General features: G+C 26.7%; 1 protein-coding gene across 2 annotated transcripts in view; it reads left to right on the top strand.

The window, feature by feature from the left end:
* Positions 1 to 16,523, top strand: part of LOC136082387 (fibroblast growth factor receptor 2-like) — a 261,248-nt gene that overhangs the window by 158,216 nt on the left and 86,509 nt on the right. The window lies entirely within an intron of this gene.

Here is a 16,523-nt window from a genome sequence, read left to right as displayed (position 1 = left end):
CATTTAGAGCAATTTTTTTTATATCAGTTTACCAATAATAAATGGTTATAGTGCGCAGAAGAAATAAAGAAAGTTTTTTTAAATAATTGGTTTATGCATAACGTCGTTGCAAATAAGTACACACACAAAGATTCAATTGACTTTTTAAGATGTGATTTGTATCTTGTAGTTTTAGATTAAATGTTATTCGACTTAAAAGTTTAGATTGTATTTTATTTATTGTATGTCATTTCAAATATTTTCACTAAAAATACTTAATAATTACCTTTATCTTTTTTTTCCTTTCCTTTATTGGCTTTAGAACAAACACATTTTTTATATATATATTCTATTTGTTATTGCATTTCCGTATTTTGTGTTTATTCTTTTGCATTTTGTATTATATAGTTTATACATTTTACATTTATATTATATACTTTGTTTGGCCATAGTCTTAATTTTAGATGAGTTTTAAATTTTTTCAATATTTTTTAATATTGAAAAGCATCTCTAACATATTTTTGAGGATGCATAATTAGTTGGTACTAATCAATTCGGATAAAGAAAAAATTATATTCTAACAAAATTGTTTTCGTTAAAGAAACACTACCATTCCCTAGACTTACTCCACATATTCTTGCCGGAAAAACAACAAAGTTTCACTCTAGTTTCACATCTATTCTTCTTGTAAAATTGTTTAAATAATAACTTTAATGACACATTTCTAAGTTTTGTTACACGAGACACAGTCATTTTTACGTGTTTTTTTTTCAAATCTAAAAATTAAAATTTAATGTAAAGTGTTTGTACATTTATAAAAGTAACCGAATGGTAATTTTGTTTTTATTATGTAGCTAAACTTATCTTTTTTTGCGTATTTAAGCTTTAAAGCATAAAAATTGTATAAAACGCTTAAATACCCTGTTTTTATAGAGTGGATAAATCAATTCCGACTTTCTTGGGTGTTTTATCACATAAAAATTGATAAATTTAAATGTTTTGAATAAAATAAATTTTCCTTGGCTACAATTTTAACAATTTATAAATTGTGATCTGGTATATACATCTTCATTGCAAAGATATAACCTTTTTATAAGGTTACGATAAAAGACCATTAAAAAAAATAAAAATAAAAATGTCGTTGTTGTTTTTGAAGATAAGCATGTGCATAATAAATCTCCACAAATGATAACATTATTTCTTGACTATTAAATTTATTATCCAATAATTGCCGTAGTAAATACTTAATGTAAAAATCATTTATTTTTGTAACTAATTCAAAATTAATTTGTAACTTATAAAAACAAATAAAAAAAGAACAAATAAAAAAAGTTCCTTAATTGTATGTACATTGTACAGTCAAAAAACTCGGCATTACCTAATCCCGTTGCCATTTTTATTTGCGTATAACAACTAGGGTGTACCAAATCGGAAATTTTGAAATACGGTCGGAACCGTATAAAATTGCGGTCGGAACAAGAATTTTTCTGATGTAACTTTTTACCTTCAAGATTGAAAGTTAAGGCTTGCACATCAGTATCGCGGCTATATAATATATATTCAAAATCTGTAATATTTATATAACATGTTTTATTTGCTAGTCCTGACGACTAGCAAATAACCGAAATAAATTAAGTAATAATAAAAAGTTTTAGTTTTCCTAACTAAAATATCAAAAGTTAATCTAAATCCAATATACTTTAACAAATTTCTCTCGAACATTTTGTTTTTAAGTTTGAACAAGGTCAAAGATTCTTGTAAAAGTTTTTGAAAAAATGACGTTGCAAAAATGTTAGGTACACAATGAACTATGCCGTTATTTTTATTTAAAATAATAATATTTGATTTCAAATTGCTAATATTTTCCTTTATATTTTTTTCTCTTTATTTATTTTTTTTCGATCATACAAAGTGGTCTTAATGCCACGCTTAAATTCAAATTTGTGAACATTTGTAAACATTATAAAATTTTTAATTTAGTTATATATATGTGTGTGTGTGTGTGTGTGTGTGTGTGTGTGTGTGTGTGTGTGTGTGTGTGTGTGTGTGTGTGTGTGTGTATAGTTAAAGGTAACAAAATCACTTTTAAAAACAGCAAAACTTTTGTGAATATCCAAAGAAAAAAACCATTAACTAAACTTCAATAATTATAATTTTCTAATAAAATAAAAATCAAAGATTTAGCCTTTCGCCATACAGTTGATCTTGATATCATCATATATTTATACTTAATTATCTGTGAGCACAAATACATAACCTTTTATATATTTATAGCAATTTATATTATTATTTATATATTCATGTATATATATATATATATAAATATATATATATACATATATATATATATATATATATATATATATATATATATATAAATATATATATATATATATATATATATATATATATATATATATATATATATATATATATATATATATATATTAGTGATGTGCGAAACTAAGATTTTAAGTTCGAAACGATTCGAAACGAAAATAAGCCACTTTCGTTCGAATTCGATTCGAAAGTACGCTGCACTGATATTGAAATTTGGTATTTAATTAGTAATAATTTACAGTGTGTGACAAAACACAGAAATAAAACATTATTTATTTAACAGAAATAAAACATTATACATTTTATATTTAATAACCAATCATATTGCAGTTTTATAATAAAAAGATAATACTAAGCATCACAGACTAGACTTTAGAGTCAAATAAAAGTGAATGAAATCAAATAAGACTAGTATCATACAATACAATTACAATGTTTAATAATTCAAGTTAAAAAAAATCAAGTCAAGTACTTGCAATGCAGTGCATAGAATAAAGACTAGGACTAGTATTATATTTACAGTTAAAGTTTAACAGATAATACAATACAATTAAAAGTACAATGCTAAAATGAATGCAAATGCAATACAGTTATGTAAAGTAGTAGTACATGCGTAGGCAATTTTTCCAGAAAGTCCGAGACCTTAATCTACAGTGTACTGTACTGACTGTGGCTGGCAGGGCAGTCTGGCTTCGGTACGCTACTGCTATGTGCTATACTACAAATTTTTGTGAATAAAAGTTAGTTCAGCCACATGCTCAGAGAGTAGATTACATCGCCTTCTTGTAACAATGTTACCAGACGTCGAGTTTAATCTCTCCGAATTTACAGAAGTTGCTGGAATAGCCAATAGTGCCCTCGCTATTTTTGAGAGTTTTGGCAGACGGTGATGATTAATTTTTCACCAATCAAGTACATTGGCGTTTCTTCCAATAGGAGGTTCAATCATATACATTCTGACCTCCTCTTGCACAGAAGCTGCATCATCAACTGGCAGCATCCTATTCGCAGTTGCTGTTGTAAGCATGCTGTCGAAGTCATCCCATAAACTACTTGGCTTGGAGGCTGCAGCTGATGTCCGACCAGGACCTGAACCAGTACCAGCACTTCCAAAAGCAGGAGCGGGAGCACCAGCACTAGCAGATGTTCCTACAAAGTATTATATTATATAAATAGATGTAAAACTAAAATAGCAAACAGAAATGAAAACCTATGCATTATTGTTTTATGATTCATCTGTAATTAAATTAAACCACAATGCAGTAAATCTGAAAGTTAAATCTGAACTGCAGGCCATTACCATTACCATAAAGTCTTAATCTGTGTTAATCACGTAACATAAAACGTAATTGAATTGTACCTTGAATTAAGTTCGCGTCATGATCGCTCAAGGCACAATGTCCACCTCCACCAACACCAGTACCGCCACGAGATCGGAATTCCTTAGAGTACTAATGAAGACTGTCTACAACAGTAGCTTGCTATTGTTCAGAGAAGAAGATGGATTTGTAGCGTGGATCAAGAAATGTACATGCTGCATCAAGCAAACCTGATATGAATTGCGGCAATCTTCGGTCTAGTTTTAACTTTAATTTTCAAGCAATAAGTACACCACAACCCTTATGTGAAGGATCATTGATGAATCGCTGAAATTGCTGATTTAAGCCATGCAAAGCCGGAATTTCCATAGACAACGTTGGTTAGTTCTTGCCACATAATTCTCTACTTGCTTGTTCAAATAGAGCAAGAATTGTGTGATAGCCTTCAGCAAGCTTCCAGTCTGCATAAGTCAAGTTATCAATTTTTTCACTTATTGCTAGCTCTGCAGATATAACATCTTTTTCTTCGCATAATCTCTTCACCATAAAGTAATCCGAGTTTCACCTAGTAGCAACATTGATTATCAGTTCCTGTTCTACCATTCCTAATCGCTTCTGCTCTCTGTGAAAATTCTGTGTAGCCTGGCAGCTATGGTGGTAATGTGACACAATACGATGGCTTTTGGAAAGGACAGTCTGCATTCCATCAATTTCACGCACGGCATCATTGATGGTTAATTGTAAAGTGTGATCGAAACAAGAAAGATCATAAAATGATTGTGAGAGATTCATGGCGCTTTTTATATTACTGCCATTATCACGCAATGCATAAATTGGAACAGTCCGAGGAAGCTCCCAATTATCAATAGTCTTGTCTAAAGATTCAAGAATGCTTTCGCCGGTATGTTCTCCTGGAAACGGCTTGTTTTCTAAAGCAAATGTCTTTAGCTCAAATTCAGGGCTTACATATGACAGACAGAAATAAATAAATGGATCTTGCGCCCTCGAAGTCCAAAGGTCAGTCGTGAATGAATATGAAGGAATATCTTCAAAATCTCGATATATTTCATTAGCAGTTTTCTGTTTTACACTACAATATAACTCAGGTACAACTGATCTTGAAAACGTAGTTCTGCTTGGCACCAGATATTGTGGTTTCATTAATTTCATCAGTTCTTTGAATCCTCTGCCTTCTACAAAGTCGTATAGCAACATGTCTATAGCAAGCATGTGACCAACCAAAATCGTTATAGCGATGGCAATTGGGTGACTTGACAACCAATGTGCTTTCTTATTAAAAAGGTCATCAACTTTACTTTGCTTCTTATTTTCATTTTTTAGTTCTTGTTCTGCAAGTTTTCTTTTACGATTCTCTTCATTTCTCGCTACACACTCTTTATGCGCTTTCGGATTAGCAGCACGTAAGTGAGCATAAAGACCTGTTGTTGCTCCAGTTGGACACTGAACAGGTAACTTGCATGTTCCTATTTTGCAAATGCCTATAATTCTATTGCCATTCGTTGTTTGTCTACTAAAAAATTCCCAGACAATACTTCGACAATTACCATCGTTACTATCCGCCATTGTAGAACTGTATAACTTTTTTCTTTCACTTTTAAACGATAAAGTTTGATTAACTTTGGGTTCACTTCGAAACAAAGATACTATACTTCGAAAATTCGAATTCTTCGAAACTAAAAAAAAAGGTCGATTTGAAACAAAACTAAAATTCAGTTTCGAATTTCGCACATCACTAATATATATATATATATATATATATATATATATATATATATTTATATATATATATATATATATATATATATATATATATATATATATATATATATATATATATATATATATATATATATATATTGATACTGATAATAATTTTCCTATTTCTTTCATTTTGGCGGCGATTAACCCTATCTCGATCAAGCCTATTTCTTTCATTTTGGTGACGATTAACATTATCTCGATCAAGCCTATTTCTTTCATTTTGGTGACAATTAACTTCATCTTGATTAAGCCTATTTCTTTTCATTTTGTAAATGATTAATTTTATCTCGCCTAAGTATAGGTCTATTTTTTCATTTCGCCTACGATTATTTTCAACACGCCTTTTAGCACTTACATCGTCTTGTAAATGCATAACTTCATCTAGCCTATCATCCATTTCAATGTCATCATTTTCATTAAACATATTTATCAAAGCAATACTAATTATTTCTTTGTTTTACTAATCTAAAGTTAACCATAAAATAAAAATGCATAATAAATGACTAAAAAAATTTTATTCGAAAAATTATAAAATAAAGAAGCCAAATAAATGCAAAATAAAATTTGCCATCATCAAAAGTAATACACCTGCATTACTTTTTCTTAAGTTTATTTAATTAAACTTGAGAAAAACCTGCAACCATATTAGTAAAGACTTTTAAAAAAAAGTTAAAATTTGCTTTGCTTCTTCAAAAAAAAATTTAGAAACAATCAAATATCCTTTTTTTATTAGAAACAGTAAAGTGTTTCTAAAAAAAAATATATATATATACATACATATATATATATATACATACATATATCCTTGGAGTCGCGGACAGCGTCATAGTTCATGTGTTGGGATGAAAACTTTGAACAAAACGCATAATAAAACTTATAAATGCGTTATTTACAAAACAGGTTTTAACGCGGGTTCGTAAATGCCCCCTCCCCCCCTCCTACAACACACAAACTATGGCGCTGCTGCAACTCCAAGGATATATATATATATATATATATATATATATATATATATATATATATATATATATATATATATATATATATATATATATATATATATATATATATATATATATATATATATATATATATATATATATATATATATATATATATATATATATATATATATATATATATATATATATATATATATATATATATATATATATATATATATATTGAAATATTTATTAGTGAAAACATATGAAATCCATAATTTTTTTTATAACATATATAGTACATTTTATAAATAAACCTCTACAATTTCTTTGGTACAACAACTCGATTATGATCAATAACAACTCTGTAAACATGAATTTTTTAATAATCTAAATCTTAATAAATTATAAATAATTAAACTTAAATAAAAATGTATGAAAATGATTAATGCTATATTTAATATAGAAAAGCAAACATATAATAACACAATTATATCCTAAACCACAATTCATTCATGCAAAAGAAATTATTATACATTGATTAAAAAGTCAGAAACTACTTAAAAACTAAGAAATAGTGTATTTTACAGAATACAGAATTGTAACTAATATCGAACAATAGGTATAACTATGCGCACTAATAATAATAATAATAATAATAATAATAATAATATTTACTGTGCTATTTCAGATAAAAGTCACTTATTTATGTTTCTGCTTAAAGAAATTATATTAATGTATTTATATTAGGAAACAAAAGCAGCGACTTCTAGTAATGAAACTACCTTTTATTTATTTTTAACAACAGACATTAACATAAAGATAAGCCAAAGGTAACAACATTACGCAAAAAATTATGAAAGATAATGTTATGTATTTTCAAAAAAGTTATATTGAAGGCTAGACTACACTTAGATCTAAAGCAATAACACCACTTGACTGGTAAGGTTGACGAATCTTGCTCGAGATCTATATGTCAAATATATTGTGTGTTATAGTTATACTAACTATAAAACACAATATTTTTTTTAATTTTATATAACATATAAAAACAACTCATTTAACAACCATGTACACATTAGATAAAATACATTTCATACTATGTTGAAAAACATTTATATAAACACATTTATAAAACAACTATAAAACATATATCATCACATACACGTATTTATCAAAAACTTTTTAACTTTGAGCAAAGTATAAACATATATACAAACCTTTAACAACTATAAAACAACATTATTAGCATCAATTATTTTTAATGCAACAAAGAATGCAGACTACAATTCACAACATTGGAATGAAAAAGATGAAACCATTTAAGAACAAAATCAAAAATTTCTAATAAACAAAAATACAGATACTTTAAAATGAATCATAACAGAACATTCTTTTGAAAAATTCCAGAAGAATTTTTTTAAATTTTTCTATTCCTTATTATATTTCCTAAGAATATAAAGTATAGATATAGAGAAATATAAAATAGATTGAAATAAACGCAAACATATGTATATAAACTTACATGACCACAAACAACGGTCGTATTTTATTCAACTTTTTTTTTTTTTTTTTTTTTTTTTTTTTTTTTTTTTTTTCAGTATTGTATTTGCCGATTGAAAATAATTTACACTCGTAATTTATAAAAACAAATATTTACATGACTGGGGCTTGAAGAAGACAAAATTCATCTTATCATTAAGCCCCCCCTTTTTTTAAATAAACTTTTGATTTAAATACATAAATAAAATTTTATTCTTATTATTCTTCTACAAAAAATGATCTTAATCTATAAATAATCTAATAATCTTAATCTATAAATAATCTAACTTCTCCTAAAAAATGAAAACAGGCTATAAAAATTAGAAAAATAAAAACAGCCAACAACAAACAAACGATTATTTAAATTTTTATTTTATACAATGAACAACATCAATTCTCCTTGAAAATAAAAGTATATCAGCTCTAATTTGGTTGCTGACCTTAATCGAAAGACCGCATGGAACATATAACCGCTCATAAAAAAAGTCAAGAAACTACTTAAAAACTAAGAAATGGTGTATTTTACAGGATACTGAACCGAAAGCGACAATACGAACAATAGGCCTAACTATGCGTAACTATGCGCACTAATAATAATAATATTCATTAGCGTATTCATATTTAGAGATAACTTATAAATAAAAATGTTTACTTATAACAATATATAATTATATATTAATAATAATATATTTAATACTTTTGACAGATACTTTATAGTATTATGTTATCTTTATAGTATTTTGTTATTTTTATAAATAAATGATGAGATGATGTATTTTTGAGTCAATTATTTTTGATTTCAAACAACTTGATAACTTTGTACTGGAAATCAGTATGTAAACAATTTTAAAAAATTCATAGCAATCAACAAAAATACATTTTAGCTTATCAAGTATTTTATTTAATTATACGATTAATTTGTTTTTCGCGCAGCGGTCTTACTTTTCAAGGTTTGTGTGTTTTATTTAGAGAGTTAAGATAACATCTTTATGATAGCACTACGGTGATAGGTGAAATATATATATATATATATATATATATATATATATATATATATATATATATATATATACATATATAATTTTTGCATTTCATATCGCATTTAAAAACTTTATCATATCGCGTACAAAAACTATATAATATCACATAACACACACAAAAACAATAAAAAATGTATTTTGACTTTTATTAAACTATTTTTGTGTTTCAGAGTTATAGAGTTGAGAGGGAGTTATGTCAAAACCTCCTTGACATTGAGGAGGTGATCTAACATAAGAAAAATTAAAAAACTAAAAAAAAGGGTCATTTCAATTATAATTATAATGGTCAAAATTGTGTATTTGTTTCAAGTCTAAAACTAGGGAGGCATGAGATTGAGATTCATTTCCAAAACTAAAACTGACTGAGTGTGTACTTGATTCAAATCAATATTTTGTTTATTGTGACATTATGACTAAGTTCTGGTGTAAAATATAGTTTTTCTGTTGCTGTTCTGTCGGATATGTTTTTCTCTTCTTAAAATCAATTTTAAATTTAGGTTTCAGAGAAAACGCTTTGTCATGCCAATTGCTAAAAATAGGGTATTGAAAATAATTACTATTAAAAAGTTATTGAGTAAAAAAATTAAAAAATTTACACTAAATTTTGCGTTAGTGAAGTAGTGGCAAAGCGCTTGCTTCATAAAAGAGAAGTTTGGAGTTGGATCCTGTCGCGTCTCTGGTAGTAATTTGTGAATAACAATAAGAAAAACATAAATTAAACTTACGTTATAAAAGAACACAAAAAATTAACTTTTCACCCTTTTTGCGTCATGAGACTTAAAATTGTGAGACTCAGTATCAGATATAATATTGCAGGAACAGCATATAAGAAAGTTTTTAACGGTAAATTTAATTTTAAGAATTTTAAATAAATTCAAACCAACTTGAGGCTTACTATGCTCATTTTACACTTTGTTTCAATCTTTGTTTTCTTTTAGCTCCTTTCTTTGGCCTTATTAAAACTTTTCTTTAAACTAACTCTCGACCTAAAAGAACAGTGTTAAAGGACACCTTGTTTTGTTCAATCCACTTTAAATGACTTCATTTAGATCAAATAACAATCTATCTCAGGGTGCTAGAGAAAAAATAAATAAAATTTTATAAAATTAAACTATAAGAAGTTAATTATAAACTTTTTATATATTTATATCAGTTAATTTACAAAGAAAGGAAAAATTTAAGAATAACTACATCGAAAAACTATGTATTATATAACTATATATTGTATAAAAAATTACAAATTACGTTAATATACAAAGAATTTAAAAAGATGACAAAAACTTCAACAATTTTTAAAAATCAAATAATGTTTTAGTAACTTTTATTTATTCTTAAAATGCTCAAAAGTTAAATATATAAATTGACTGTGGAATATAAAGAAATACTGTAATAATTATTAGTATTACTGATCACAATGCATTAAAACCATATTAAAACTAACAGTTTTTTATCGATAATGGTTTTTCAACCATTTACAAATTGCGAGTATTTTTACATTTTGTAAAATCAAGATGTGTTTACGTTGGAATGTTGACGTTGCTTTAAAAGCATCAGTTGAAAAGTTTATAGTTGTCAAGTGACGTTGCTTATGTTGATAACGTTTTCCCGAGGTTGTTCTAATGTTTGATAGACAAACGTTAAAATAACATTGTTATGCCGATGTTGGAACGTCGCTGGAATTAAGTTAACTGGCATTGCAACCAAAAATCAACCAAATTACAACAATGGTTAAATTTTTTTTCTAACGAGGTAGATTAGTATTTGTACTATAAGTAAATAACCTTGAAATTATTATTTATTCCAATGGAAATCATGTTTTTTTTTAGTATCTTGTGGAACTAATTCTAAGCTAGAACTTACCTAATAGGTTTCCTTATAACTTGTGTAATGTATCTCAATTATGAACTTGTATTGTGGCAATTTTTTATTTAAAGACTAATGTTTTGTTTTTTTTGTGACTTGTTAGAAAAACCGAAAAAGTAAATTTAATAGAGTGTGTATTGATATACATAGTACATATTTATATAATATACTTAATCTTAAATTTTTCATTGTTTGTAAGTTGACTGTTATAAATGTATAAACTGGTAATGCATTCATTTAAAATGGTGGAAATAAATATCGATAATAATTTTTTTAAATATTATTAAAAGTATACATAAGACATTGGTAATATAATTACATATAAAATATCAGTCATGGGTTATTGTTTTTAGGAGTGACTGGTTCGAATTTTTTTTCTAATAATTCTACTACTAGTATTGATAAATAAGTAATTTCTTGGCAAAATACAGATATATACTTTATTCTGCTTCACAGGTGGACAGGCCAACAGTAGATTGCTTCCATGATTTTCAACTTATGACTGTTCCATCTTTACGCAAAAAATAACTGTAATCTGATATACTCTGTCGATCAAAAGCTGAAGATTATTCCGCCTCACAGAAAGCATGAAGCTTTAACTTATCGGCATTTTTCTTAAAAGTTAAATAATAGTTTAAAGTATTTTTTATTTAGCAAAATACATGTTTAATTATAATCCAATTAGCACTTTTTTATTTTTTATAAATGCTGAGATAATCTCATAACAGTATAGCTTAAATCTGTTCTCGCACGTGGCATTGCGTAAAGAAAACTTCCGACCATTTGATAATGTGGTTTTATGTCTGAATTATTTAAATCAATAAATTCTTGGTTATTGTATAAATTCGGAACTTGCTCACATATAATTGACTTTGGTTTGCAAGACTAAAAACCGAATTATAGTAGAACATTTTGCATGTAATCTAATTCATTTATAGTTACACAAATGATAGTTGATTTGAATTTAAAACCAACATTTATTGGTTTAATTTTGAAAACTTTATACATTTTTTCTCTGATACCTGATATATAACAGATTGCTATTTTATCTAAATGGTGTCATTTAAAATGACTTGAGCAAAACATTGTGTCCCACAACTGTTTCTTAAGAATGAGTCAAAGAGAAAGTTTTGAGATGGTCAAGAAAAGGGACTGGAAAAAAAATATAAGCAGGTTAAACTTTATATTGATTTATATAAATACGAAATTCTTAAAATTAAATTTACCGAGAAAAACTTTACCACATGCTATTCCTATAATATTAAAACTGATACTGACATTTTGAGTCTCAAGCTGCAAAAAAGAGTAAAACTTTAAGTTTTTGTGTTTAGATATAAGGTTATTTTTATTTATTTTTTATTGTTATTGACCTTATTAAGGCTGAAAGAACTACAACTGTTTGAAAAGCTGCTTTATTGTTGTTATAGACCTTTTTATTTTACTTAAATCCAAAAGGCAATCCTTGGCTAACAAGACAACTGGGCAGAGAAACAAGTAAAACGCATCACTACCAGGGACGTGGTGTGGATCGAACTGCGAACTTCTAGCTTATGAAGCAAGCACTTTGTACTACACCACTACGGCATAGTCAAGTATTCATTTTGCCTTTTTATATTTTTTACTTAATAATCTATTATTAAGTATTTTTCTCAACCAGTTCTTTTTAGCAGTTGGCTGTACAACGCGTTTCCTCTAAAACCTAAAATTAAATCTGATTTTATCAATAAAAAAAATTATTTTCTGCTGGAACAGAAAAAGAACCTTTAAAATTTTACATAGAAACTTAGTCATTACAACCAGATTCAAATCAAAAAAGTATTGATTTGAATTATTCACACACTCAGTCAGTATTTAATTGCCGAAATGATTCACAGCATCATTTTCCCCTAATCTGGATTGCAGTCACCAAAGGTGATAAAAGTATAAACGGTTTTCATTCAAATGTAAAAACATAATGGAAATATAAAAGTGAAAAGTAAAAATGATCAGTATATCCATACAAAGTAATAGCTTCAAAGAGGAAAAAGTATACAATTTTTCGTGAGTAACAAAACAAAATTTTCTTGAGATGAAATAATAAACTTTTTCAAATTAAAATTACAAAAAACAATTATATTTTACAAGAGCTGTCAGAAACGGTATCATTTGGCTCATGGTAACTACGTTTCACAATAGACTATATCTAAACTTTTATTTAGTTTCGTTATTTATTTCAATAAATATTAGTTTACGGTAGAAAATAAATCGATTTAAATTTTTTTGTTTTAGGTTACTAATTAACTAGAACTTACTTCAACATTTTTATTTATAACAAAAGTATCTTTTACAGAAATGACAGATGAAACATTTCCTTTAAAACATTTAGAAGCTGCAATAAAATAAATCAAATTTAAAGTCTGTTGAAAAAAAATTTGAAATGATATTCTTAACTCCTCTCAACAAGACTTATTTAAAAAAGTAAAAGGGCATGTAAGTTAGTTCGAATTGCTTGACATTCTTTAAAGAAACTTTTCTGCAATAAACTTTCAACAAATTCTTTCAATTTAGCTGTTTTTAATACCTGTTTTTGCGATTTATTAAGTTATTATTGCTATTATTTACAGAATCTCGGTACAAAAATATATTTAATGGGAATAAAACTAAATCCGTAATAACTAAAGTCATAAAAGTATAAATAATTTCCATTCACATATAAAATAAACATAATTGTAAAAAAAGAAAGCGAAAATGGCCAATATATCGCTACAAAAATTACTTAAAAGAGAAAAAATATAAAATTTTATCGGAGAAACAACAACCAATTTTAATTGATATTACGTAAAACTTTTTTTTGTTAAAAAAGTTTACAAAAAAATATGATTACCATATCAAAAAAACTTATAAAAGCAAATGAATTAAAACATTGTTTCATTATTATGTAGCGCTTAGTAAATGCAATGAAGATTAATGAAATTTAAACTGCAGTAACTTTCAAAATTAATCTAAAAAGATGGAATTTGACCTAAAAATGAAACAAAACTGTTACTGAAAACCTTTATTACACACTACTTAAATATTAATGCGTTATATACTCTACTTATTTACTTGATAATTTAAAAATGGGAATCAGTAAATAAGATATAAATCAGCAATTTTTAAAAAAGCGGAATTGCTTAAAACTTTTTGAGAAAATTCGCCTTTTTAAAAAAACACCGATATAAATAAGGAACTTATTTTGAGAAAATTTATTTTTAAGTTGGTATTAGGATTAATTGATTGCAAGTTTGAATTATCTCTTTTTGAAAAGCAACACAAATATAAATTAACAACTAAGGTAAACCTTCAAACAACTAAGGAAATCTTCAAACATAGAACGAATATATATATAGTCAGCTTCAGTTAAAACAACCCAATAATCAGTTTTCAAGAAACAAGCCAGTAGTCATTTTTAACAATAGACACTAACGTGAAGGTGAGCCAAGTCGTCTATCAACGCAAAACATTACATTTATAAATAAAACCAATTAATCAATGTAATAAGCCAAGTATCGTGAATATAACTATTTACATGATATTGTGGAAACTGGACTAGACACTATTTTATAAAAATTATAATAAAAAAAACCAATAAATGTAATATTTTCTAGTATAGGTCAGTACAAGTATACCAATCAATTGTATTTATTTTAATCTCATTTATTAAATTATGGACTGGACACCTTCAAAAACAGTAATAATAAAGACAACCAAACGAAGTAAAGTTGTCTAGTATGAGTCTAGGTGAGTACAACTATACGAAGGAACTGTACTAGTTGGAAGCTCCAAAATATATCGATATTTATCAATAAAAGTAATAAACCATAATAATAAGTCAAGTATAAGTGAGTACAACCTCATCTGTTGTTTATTGTTAAACCTTCAGGTTATTGTTTAACCTGCAGGTTATTGTTGAAGCTGAATTCGACACTATATAATAATAGTTATAACAAAAACAACCAATTAATGTTATATATATCTTGCATAGGTGTAAACAATTATACCATACCAGCTAGCACCTTTACGTTGGGTCAGCCTATGTAAATACATCGCGAACGTCGGTTGTTTTCTCCAATCCAAATACAACGTTTCTTAAATGTTAGTTTTATCGTAAATATATTAATAAAAACCTTACTTGGGACGCAATTAAAAATAATTAGCAAAACTACATTGGTCCAACATATCTAAAAACATTGCAAAAATTGGTTGCTTTATCGATCTAAAACCAATGATTCAATGTATTGTGATCAACGTGGATCCATTCTATATGAATCCACGTTGACCAAATGTGTATAACCCCATCTTGATCCAATGTATATGAATTAACGTTGATTTGATGATTATGACCCAACGTTAATTGAATGTGTATTGATTATTATTGGATTATAAGTATTGGATCAACGTTGATCTATATAAATTAGAGTGACTTTATTATCATAGTAGTTGAGTTGCATCAAAAAAAGACAGATATGCAAATATATATTTTAATAATTTATAAAAATTATTATTAATCAAAACATTTCAGTTGATTATTGAAATATATTTTGCTAAGATATTTATCTTTTTCTTAAATGACGAAATATTTGGCCACAAGCAAAACAAACATAAATCATGCCTCATTATTCAAATGCAGTCTCATTCATTATATTTAGTATGAGCAAACGTCATCACCGATAATGATTCGCTAAAATAGGTGAAAAATGTATGTATAAGTACCCATATACAACTATGAATGCATATAGTTATATAATATATAATGTGATTATAAATATATACTAAAGTAAATAACAAACAAGTTTAATTCCTATAATAGTTAAATATAATTTTGTCCTAACGTAAAATATAATTTTGAGTAAATCGAAAATCAGTGATATTTTTGTTCAAAAAATAATTATAGTTTTAGTTTTTATTTAGTTTTGAGACAAAGTTTTCAGTTCTAGTTTATATTCATTTCATGTTAAAACAAATTTAGTTCTAGTTTTTATATAATTTATTTTTTTCGTTTATAGTATAAATTTTTGTAATATGATTTATAAATAATATAGGCATAAATAATTAAAAGAAGTAGAACATAATGCTATATATAAAAATGAAAAAGCTTAATTAAATGCAACATTATACATCCAGTGCCTAGAATTAAAGTTCAGAACCCCTCTCGCCACCCCCTAATTCTAATCTTCATCCACTGCTTTTCTCTTTATCCCCGTATGCTTTTTTCAACTTAATTTCTGTAATTGCAACTCTTTCAACTCAATAGGTATAAAATTAGTTTCTTTCAATTTTTTATAATTTTTTGTTTGTATATTTTATTTTATTTATTAATTGATCTATAAACAAGCTCCCATACGCAGGGCCAACAACGCTGGGAAAAGGAAGTAGCCAGAGGGCACGTGCCCCCATTCTAAAGAACCTTTTTTTTTTATAAAATTCTAGACAAAGAGGACTTTTTTGTGGAAAAAAATGATTGTGCCCCTCCACTTTTAAACCCGTGTTGTCGGCCATGATATGTTATTGAATATTTACTCTAAAATAATAAAACAAGTCGTTTATTTCAAAATAAAAGCCATTACTTAAACAGATAAACAAACCCTAAGATTTGTTGGGTTCTTTCCACACAAATTTGTAGTGCATACTGTCTCACCATCAACTAAAGCTAAACATCCTGATTTATTGGAAAACGCATCGTATTTAAACCATTT

The sequence above is a fragment of the Hydra vulgaris genome, chromosome 07 (genome assembly GCF_038396675.1).
Source record: "Hydra vulgaris chromosome 07, alternate assembly HydraT2T_AEP".
Lineage (NCBI taxonomy): Eukaryota > Metazoa > Cnidaria > Hydrozoa > Anthoathecata > Hydridae > Hydra > Hydra vulgaris.
The sequence above is the reverse complement of the archived record's forward strand: the minus strand, read 5'-3'. Positions and strand labels throughout refer to the sequence as shown.